This window comes from Euprymna scolopes, chromosome 20, assembly GCF_053919585.1.
Source record: "Euprymna scolopes isolate OS-2025 chromosome 20, ASM5391958v1, whole genome shotgun sequence".
In the NCBI taxonomy this organism is placed as follows: Eukaryota; Metazoa; Mollusca; class Cephalopoda; order Sepiida; family Sepiolidae; genus Euprymna; species Euprymna scolopes.
The window spans coordinates 18275094-18285588 of NC_136501.1; positions in this window are offsets into that span (position 1 = coordinate 18275094).

Consider the following 10495-nt stretch of genomic DNA (forward strand, 5'->3'; position numbering starts at 1 on the left):
ACTAATTATTTTTATTTAAATCCCAGTGGAAACGTATTATTTTGCTTAAACAAAAAATACCTTTACTAAAGTTATGGTTTTCAGTGGTAAATAAAAAACGCAAGAATTTATTTTTGCTTTTTTTTTTTTATATAAATAAAGCATCGTAATTTGTAACACTAAAAATAAAATTAATTTTTATAGGAACATTACGAAAAAAGCCCCTGAATCCGTATTAATGAATTCCTAGAACTAACGATATTACCATTGAATTAAGCATTGTTTATTTAATTCAAACGTAATTAGGAAAGTTAAATCCCAAAATATTGAATAATAATAATAATAACCTTGTTTGTACAAAAATAGCTTAATAAGCTCCCAAAAGTGAGAGATTCATGCTTCGTTCAACAGAAAGAAAACAAAGTCCTCGTCACATGCATTATACAGAAGCCCAAAATTTCAGAGAGTCGAAAGGCTGTCTGAAAATGACGTCAGGTAGTTAAAGAGAGGTAGGGGTGCGCGACCCTTTTCTAGTCTCATACAAAAACACGCATTCACACCTCAAGCTATATTACTTGTCATATACATACGCACACACAAACATACGTGCGCACGCACACACACAGACGTATATTCACGTTCGCGTACATATACTCACATTCACGTATATACGCACACATGCTAACGTACACACACGTACTCACATATGCGCACACACGGACAACGTCACTTCCCCTTTCAAAGGAAATCCACACATGCGCAAAAGACCACCGGAAACACCTATAAAAGAAAGAGCAATAAGCGGCTTCTTCCTTTTTCAGACAAGCTTTTGAGGGGAGTGGTCGGCGCACCAGCCGCCGCCGTTTCGGCAGGCGCGCGCACGTCTGTGCCTCACGCCACTTGCTACTATGTGGGACAAAACGCTAACAGACCATACGTACTCTTTATACGCTTTCTCTCTCCATGAATATACTACCAGTCCCACAACAAACGATGGTTACACCCGCATGGACATGAACACGTGTTATATCTAAAACATTCCTTCTTTCAACAGTAAATAAACAACACGTTTATCTTATCCAGCAATTGAGTTTTTGTTTCCTTCATTCCATTCGTTTCATCATTTTCTTTTGTAACGGGGATTAGGATAGGTATATATCCTAGTCCTCTACAGGGGTGCATCCATAAATTCCTATCATTAACGTTTGTCTAATTTTTACCATTTTTTTCTTTTATTTAAATATTTTTCTATGTTCCTGCTTTTAAATTAAAAAATAAGGTTTTATTTTTCAAGATTATGTAAACATTATGTTACGCCGAAAGTTGTACATTCATGCAAGCAAGGAAAATATTAGAATCGTACATATAAAAATTATGCGAAACCTGTAATTAAAAAAAAAAAGTAGAAATATTTTTTGCAATTATAATTTTTTTTGTGTGTGAACATATTAAATAAACATTACTGAATTCATTATCGGTAGTTTGAGAAATTGATTTTTCTTCGAGTTATGTCGAATTCATTAATACGGACTTTAGGGTCTTTTTCGAAATGTTCCTGAAAATTTTTTTTTTTTTTAATTATTACAATTTACGATCATGTACATGTGCGTACGTGAGCGTGCGTGTGTGTGTGTATACACGTGAATGTGAGTGTATGTACGCGAACGTGAATATATGTACGTGTGTGGACGTGGGCGTGTATGTTTGTGTGTGCGTATGTATATGACAAGTAATATAGCTTGAAATGTGAACACGTGTTTTTGTGTGAGACTAAAAAAGGCTTGCGCAATACTCCCCTTCCTAGAAAAAAAAAATATATGCAGTGTATATATATTTATATATATATATATATATATATATATTTTGTAAGTAAGCAGTTGACTTTTCGTCCTGTTTTTTGCTGTTGGTGTGGTTGTTTAAAACAAAACGTCAAAAACGGAATGTCAAAAATGGAGTGTGTTCGTAAAAAAAAGTATTTACTTATGCGTGGAAAAAAGCGTTTACTTTTTTTTTTAGGCTGACATTTGTTTGTTTGTTTTTTTCGTTGTGTGCTGACATGTGAAACGAGTTGCTTGGACAGAGAAATGAATTGTTCGTTTGGAAGGAAAAATTTTTTGTTTCGTTATTGACATTGTGTGTCAAGTTGACGGTATCTTCGCAAGTGAGTCTGCGGTAATGTGTGCATTGTTTGGATGGGCGTTAGTTGCACATTCGTTCTTGTTGAACGAGTTTCCAGTTGCCGTTGTCTTTGCATGTGAGTCTGCGATAGTGTGTGTACATTGTCTGTACGGGTGTTTGTTGTGCATTCGTTCGTGGTTGCCGGCTGTCAACGAAACTTCCAAGTTGTGAGTTTATCAGCGTGCGTGGTGCATTCAACTCATGTTGTTGATTCAACTTCTTCCTCGTTCATAGGGATGTCCTGTAATTGTTTCTTTGTTGTTGCGTCTGCTGTGCAGAAAGGAATGTGTATAGGCCTATGTGATTTTGCTCTTCGCGTTTGTTGCAGGGTAATGTCAGGAAACCGTGAAAAATGTTTGTCGAGCTCGAATTTTTCTTTAAATTCGGTATGAAGTCGAGAGTTCCGTGTTTGTTTTCTGCCGAGTCTGACGAGGGGTCTCTTCATTGTTGTTTGTAGTAGTTATTCCTGCGGGTAGTGGTTCACTTGTTTCTCTTTGTTGAAAAGTTCGTTTTTTTTCTTTATCAAATAAAACGCGTGTCTCGCTCAAAACAATTCATTTCAAAAAGGTAGGGTCGCCATGCTTGTACGTTTCGCGTCAGTTGGGTGCCAGTTTGTTGTGGTGGTGAAAATTAGGACTAATGAATCGAATTGAGAAAAAGATGAAGTACGTGTTAAATTGAATTAAACGAACTAGGATTTATTTTGTGAAGAATCAAATGAAAGAAAAGGGTACTATACGTGTTTAGTTTGGCGTGCGTCTCTTGTTTACTGTTGAGAAGAAAAGCTGTATTGTTTGGCGTGCGTCTCTCGCTGTTAACTGGTGAGAAAGAGAGTTTATAGTTGGGCATGCGTCTTTCGTTGTTAGCTGGTGAGACGAAAGTTTATTGTTGTAGAGAGAGAGAGAGAGAGAGAGAGAGAGAGAGAGAGAGAGAGAGAGAGAGAGAGAGTGTGTGTATGAGTGTTTCATTCAAACTCATCCATTTCATTTTAAAATAACGGGGTCACCATCTTCCTGTTGCAGACCAGGATATAAATACCCTGGCTCGCTACAAGAAAAAATAATGAAACGAATTGAATGAAGGAAACAAAGAACTCAAATGCTGGAATAAAATAAACATGTCGTTTATTTTCTGTTGAGAAATGAAAATCTTGGGTGTACACGTGTTCATTCGGCCATTGACAGCTACACACGTGGAAGGAAAGGGGAATGCAATAGAGAAACGCAAAGTGGCAAGCCGGCCTGTAGAAAGAGAGGGTTAAGCTCAGTAGAGAGTCGCGCACATGTCGGTGTTGATGGACCAAAGCCGAAGGGGAGATAGAGTGAGAAAATCAATATGTGAGCGACTTCATGAACGTTAACTAATTTGTACAGTCCTTTGAAAGATGAGCGTTTATTAATTAATTATTCATTTTTTATGATTTCCTATTAGATTATTCGTTTCATTTAAATATTATGCTTAATTCTATTTTTGCATAGTTTTACATTGTGCATAATTGCATAGAATTTAGGATGAAAATGTTCTAGCACACGAACCTGTTTTTATATATCTATTTCTATCTATGTATCTACTTTCTCTCTCTATCTCTCTCACTCTCTCTCTCTCTCTCTCTCTCTCTCTCTATATATATATATATATATATATATATATATATATATATATATATATATATATATATATATAAAAAGTTAGTTAATAAAACATGTTAAAAAACACTTTGAAAAAGAGTTAAAAACATATTTAATATGAAAAGGAAACACTAAATAAGAAGATAATCCTTAATCCGCGGAGTTTCGAAGAAATACTTTCCTTCTCATCAGAGGGTAGGATTTAGCAAAATGCGGGATCGAATTTTGCTTGGAAAAGTATTTGATGAAACTGCAAGTAAATCAAAGATCTTATTTGTTAACAAAAAGTTAAGCAGAGGGAATAGGGTGAAGAAAAAGGTGATTTCACGTGAATGGATAGTCTGGTAAAACGTAAATTATCTAATGACAGTAAAATCCAAAAAAGTTAGTTAAATTTCCATTCGCACAAGTAAAATCCAAGGGAATCGCATTATTGGAAGATGGTCCAAAATAATCCAAAAGGCCGAAATCCGTGGAATAATTTACAAATAGGTACAAGGAAAAGGGGAAAGAATTTCAATAATATTATTAAAAGAAAAATAAGATATGTGTTAAACTCGGCTGCCGAGAAAAGGTGTAATTTTTTATTTTTATTATATATATATACATATATATATATATATGTATATGTATATACATTAGTGTTGGGCCGATTAATCGGAAATCAGGAAAATCGGAACATTTTGGGGGTATCGGAATTGGAAAAATTTTTGTCTATTTTCCGATGCCAAAAATGATTTCTGCGAAACCCTTTTTTTTTTTTATATGATTTTGTTTAAAATAAATTTTGTTTAAAATAAAAATTTTTTTATATGATATTGTTTAAAACAAAATCTTCTACTGTTGGTAATAATAATAAAATAATAAATATTTATTGATATTAAATTACCAGTAAAACCTTTAGATAATTTCCCCACAAGTGTGTTTTTATTTTTGAGAAAATATATGCACATTTAACATTTGTTTTTACACTAATCAGGAAAAGATAACTCTAAAGTTAAATATTTAGAGATTTTATTAAGAATCGGAATTGGAATCGATAATTGTATCGGAATCAGGAAAAATGTTGAAATCGTCCCATCACTAATATATATGTATAGGAAGAAAAATATGGACAATGCAAACATATACTGATGCATATAAATTTATTTATTAATTCAATAAGGAAGATACATTGATGGAAAAGGGGTTATAAATGTTCATTTTGAAGCCTAATGCTTCTCATCAGAAGAGAAGAGAGACAGCTAGGTAACAAATAAGGAAAATGCAACATCTAGCAGCGAGTACATTAGAAATGAAATATTAAGATATCTTGCATAGAAAACAGACAGTAGATGGGATGGGAGGAATACCCGGGGAATTGGTAAGAAGGGTAGGGCTCTATTAAAGCCAGAATGGGATTTTAACAAAGTTGAAATTAGAGGTACTTTACGGAGTTTGTCATGATACGCTAGGCGATATAATTTGTGTCAAATGAGTGTGAAATATTTTTTTTTTACAAAGGAGTCACCATTTATCAAGGCCTAGAGGTCACTCGAGAATAAGGGTTAATGAGTGTAGGGTAGTCAATGGGACAATATCATAGCAATCGTTAGTAGTGTAAATTTGGTAAATTGAACTACTTAAGGAAACAGCTCATCAAGAACTTGTTTATGTTGGACTTAAAGACAACCATATTGTAGTCAGCTGGAAAGCAGGAAAACGAGTTCCACAGGTGTGCAGTTCTAAGAAAAAAACTTTATTCATGAAATCTATGTTTAGGTTTAGGCACAAATAAAGAGTGGAGGAAATTATTGATAGTGGTTTCAACTAGACGAGTGTTTTTCAAGAAAGTCAGAACAGGGAGGACTATAGATTGGAGCTCAGGCGAGCACTTGCTATGAAAATAACGATAAAGCAGAGACAGGCTCACAAGATCTCTTCTGTGGGAAAGAGGTTGCAGGGCAAGAAAAAAGGGCATCTCCCACTAGGCTACGAAGTCTATTTTGAACCCTGTCAAGGCAGGATAATGTGCTTCTAGCAGCTCCTTCCCAAATGTGGCAACAGTACTCCATCCTTGGATGTACCTGGTTCTTATACAGGAAAAGAATTGCATCAGCAGTAAGATATCTACTTGAGTAGTAAGATATCTACTATTTTTCCAGGGATTTTGGCAACAGATTTGATATACATGTTTCAATTCAGATCAGGAATAAAGGTCAAACCCAGAAGCTTGTCAAAACATGGGTCCTCCTCAAGACGAGAGCGATTCATTTGAATTGATGCCAGACAGGGATCAGATCGTTGATGATGTAAAGATAAAAGCTTGGTTTTAGATGCATTAAAATTAACCAGCCACCTCTTTCTCCATTGTACTCAAGATCGTGCTCAAGATCAGAAGAGAAAGAATCAGAGAGAACTTTGTCACTTATATAAAGAACATACAATTAAAATAACTAATAGAAGAAAAGGTAAAATGAAATAATAAAATGAAGGAATAGGATAATAAAGTGATATGGGAATAATTGAGATGAAATATAGTAAAACAAGTAAAGCATGCATGGTCCCCCGTGAGTGCACAGTGAACGAGGCATAAAAAAATTGACTAAGTTCAGCATTTGCCCCTCGCTCCCCATTTAGCCCCCAAAATCCCCAGGGGACATCAAATCCTGGTGAAAATGAACAAACGGTGCAGTTTTAGGCTTACATATGTAAATTTGAGTTCTGCACCATGCAAAAAAAGAAATGACTAAATCCATCATCCCCCCCCCTGTACATCAAATCTGTTGCCAAAATCCCTGGAAAAATAGTAGATATCTTACTGCTGATGCAATTCTTTTCCTGTATAAGAACCAGGTACATCCAAGGACCCATTTAGCCCCAAAAGTCCCCAATGCCTTAGCATATTTAAATTTGAGTTCAGCACCATGCAAAACTGCTAAATAGACATACAGAGAAAATTTTGGACAAATATGGTAAAATAGTCCCAAAAATGGAGTGTTTTTGTTAGCCCTAAAATAGCCTCTGGGGCATACTCAAGAGTTATCGCGAAGTATAGACAAACAAAAATATAAAGAAATCAGTTAGTTACAACTTTTCAGAAAGTTTTATAAAAATCCAAAGCATCAATTTTTTTAATAGACACAAAAGTTTCAATTTTAGCGATTTTCACCTGAAAAGTACCCCTAGGGGAACAACTGGAGATTTCCCAGAAAATCCGTTCTATTACTTTTTTTTACTCATATCATGTTTAATGTTTGTGGAAAATTTCAAAACATTCCAATGTGTAGTTATTGAGAAAAGTGCGGACAAGGGTAAATTTACAGGTCCACCCTCCTTTTGTTGGGGAACCAATAAAAAGAAAATTAAAAATGAAAATAATTGTAAGAACATACAATATGAATTAAATTACAAAATAAAAAATAAGACTTAATAAAATAAAAAGACAGAAAGTAAAGAAGAAAAGAAGGTAAGGAGAGGAAGAAAAGGCAATGGAATATAATGGAAGGAGTCTCGCACAAAAACACGCGTTCACATCTCAAGCCATTTTTCTTGTCATACACATACGCGCACACAAACATACACGCGCACGTACACACACGTAGATATATTCATGTTCGCGTACATACACTCACATTCATGTGCATACATACACACGCTAACGTACACACATGTACACACACATATGCACACATGTACACACACATGAGCAATATCACTTCCCCTTTAAAGGAAATCCACACATGCGCAAAAGACCTCCGGAAACAACTATAAAAGCAAGAGACATAAGCTGTTTCGTTCCCTTTTCAATTTGGCTTCCGACCTAAGAGGTTGACGGACCAACCGGCCCTTTTTGGGGCCGCGCCTGCACGCCTCACATCACCTGCTACTATGCGTGGGGCAAGAGTCAACAGACAGTATGTACACCTTACACGTTTTCTATCTCCATGGCCTGGATTGACTTTTTTTTCTCTCTCTCTCTCTCTCTCTCTCTCTCTCTCTTTCTCTCTGCAACAATAGATTTTCCCTCTCACCAGCTAACAGCGAGAGATGCACGCCAAACTGGATTGACTTTCTCACTTTCTCTCTCTACAACAATAGACTTTCCTTCTCACCAGTTAACAGCGAGAGATGCACGCCAAACTAAACACGTGCTGTACTCTTTTCTTCCATTTGTTTCATCACAAAATAAATCCTAGTTCATTTACTTCAAATAAACACGTTGTTCGTTTCTTCCTATTTTTCCACACAACATGAGCAAGAGAAAGAAAGGGATATATAAAAATCCAGAAATAGAAAACAATGTGTGGGTACCCATGGATTAAAGTTTCAAGGTTGTTGTAAAGAAGTTCATATAACGAAAGTACGCTTAGGAATCCGGATTGTGGATAAGAGGAGAGCCCTGCTGTTTTAATGATCCAAAGAATACGAGTGCGCGTATGTGTTCTGTTCTTGTAATCAACGTTTTTATGGGGGTTATACATATACATATGTATACATAGTGATTTAATAAGGTCCAGTGTAATGGATGTTAAATATATTAAATATATCTAATGTTGTAATATGCATAATCTTGCTGAAAAGATGGCAGAGATAAGCTCAAATCGGCAAAAATAGTGCAACTGCAAATGAATAAAAGTAACTTTGTCTGTGTGTATATGAAAATTCTTTACCAAACTTCATTCATTGTATCAGAAGTCTTTGTCTAACGCAAAGCAACAAAACTTTTTGGTTAAAACGTCAAGCAGAGGTTCGCTACTCACAAGTTGAGTCAAGTAGAGTTTGTTGTTCACAACACGAGATACACGTCGATGTTCTCTATTCACATGTCTTAAAACGCTTCTTTCACTCCTCCCAGCAACTCGCCTTTTATAATGTTTCGGGCACACCCAATTTGCATATACCACATGAGACTGCTCAAGATCTACGCGTGACCAGAGGCTTTAAAAGACAACAGCCGCCATCTTGGGCCTCTTTTTTTTTCTTTTTCTGTCTTTTAGCCTTTTGCTGCCGAGACAGATTCTCGCCCATTTCTGAGGTAGGCCCTCTCTATGTCTATCACAGAATATTTGATCTCGAGACTTGAAACTTAATATATATGGTATTTGGACCTCGGGGACACTTTTGATGTGGTTTTTAGTCTATAGAAATATTTAAAGGGATCCAAATTGTCTGTAGAAATGATAAGGGATCAAAATTGAAAACAAATCGGTTCATCTTGGCAAGAGTAAATCGACCAACTTCTGAGCAGGTGTACATACATATATTTTGAACTTAAACTCATGTATATTTTAGCCTCATTTATCCACTTGATGATAGCTCAAATTGTAATGATGAAGGCTGAAGAATTAAATAGCAACTAAAGCTGAAATACTGAATGCTTTGGTTTCGATTCCAACTGATGGCACCAAAGTAATTTTTTTTTAACTTTTGGAATCACACTATATATATTGGGTACAATATAGTAATCAGCCATGACTGGATAGAGGTCCTAAGTAATTCGCAAATGTATATTGCTGACTGACTGAACAAGAGCACGCTACCCCCGTGGAGTAAATAAAAGGTTCCACTCGAAATTCTGCCAAATTGTTGAGTTCGACAGAAACATTCCCAAGTTCGACAAGATACACCTGAAGAAGATCAGAGGTTATATCGACCGAAACGTTGTGAAAATCACACTCAAGATGAGAACAGTAGTCCAATGAATAATACAAATAACCAATCCTCATCAAAAAAATTCAGAAACGGCAAGTAAAATATTTGTCTATTTTCCTAATATTACGTTGTGCTTTGGCTTTCAAGCGCACTTGATGTGTATTCTATTTTATTCAAATTAAATCGACGCTTCTATATGGAACCCATACCCTTGACAAATAACTATATTTTGGAGCAATCAGAAAACTTTCTGAATTCATTTGAAATGATCTTTCTGAGAGCTACCCAAATCCTTTAAAAGCCAGGTTTTTCTTCAATAAAGCAGTGGAACCCAGTTGGCCTGAGTCTATGAACCATATTCGCTGATGCCTACTATGGCCACTCACCTCTGCAACATTTCCTTCCGCTCACGTATGCAAAGATTAATGAACACACACGCGCGCGCACACACACACACACACACACACACACACACACACACACACACACACACACACACACATCAACTTATTTTCATCTATCAATCTGTTAAACATTATTCTTTGAAATATTCCAAAATCTTATCACTCAAACATGTTCTAACATAAAGAACATTTATTTTATAATATTAAGTAACTACTAATTAAATAATACATTTATTTTAAATTCTTTTACAATTATGTCAATTTCAATAGCCAATCAAATTACAGTCTTACAGGCGGTGAAGCCACAAATATGTACCAGTATTTCCCTTTTATTTTGGTTTATCTAAATTGCAAGGGATATAGGATTTGAAGCTGTCATATGCAAAATAATTTTTTTTTTTAAATAAGTAAACGAACAGATAAATTGATAAGTCTTATAAACAACTTTCAATGAATTATAATATGTTTAATTGAACAGAAAAGTTTTGAATAAGATTTTCCTGACCCCTGAAACTCAAATCTTTTAATTAATCGATCCAGACTTTCTCTATCTCAGCTAAAGAACCCCCTTGCTTTTTACAAGAACTCTAAAATATTCATGAACTCTATATATTTTTCTAAACCTTTTATTTTAAACATATATAAATTATCTATTTTGTGAATATATTCCTT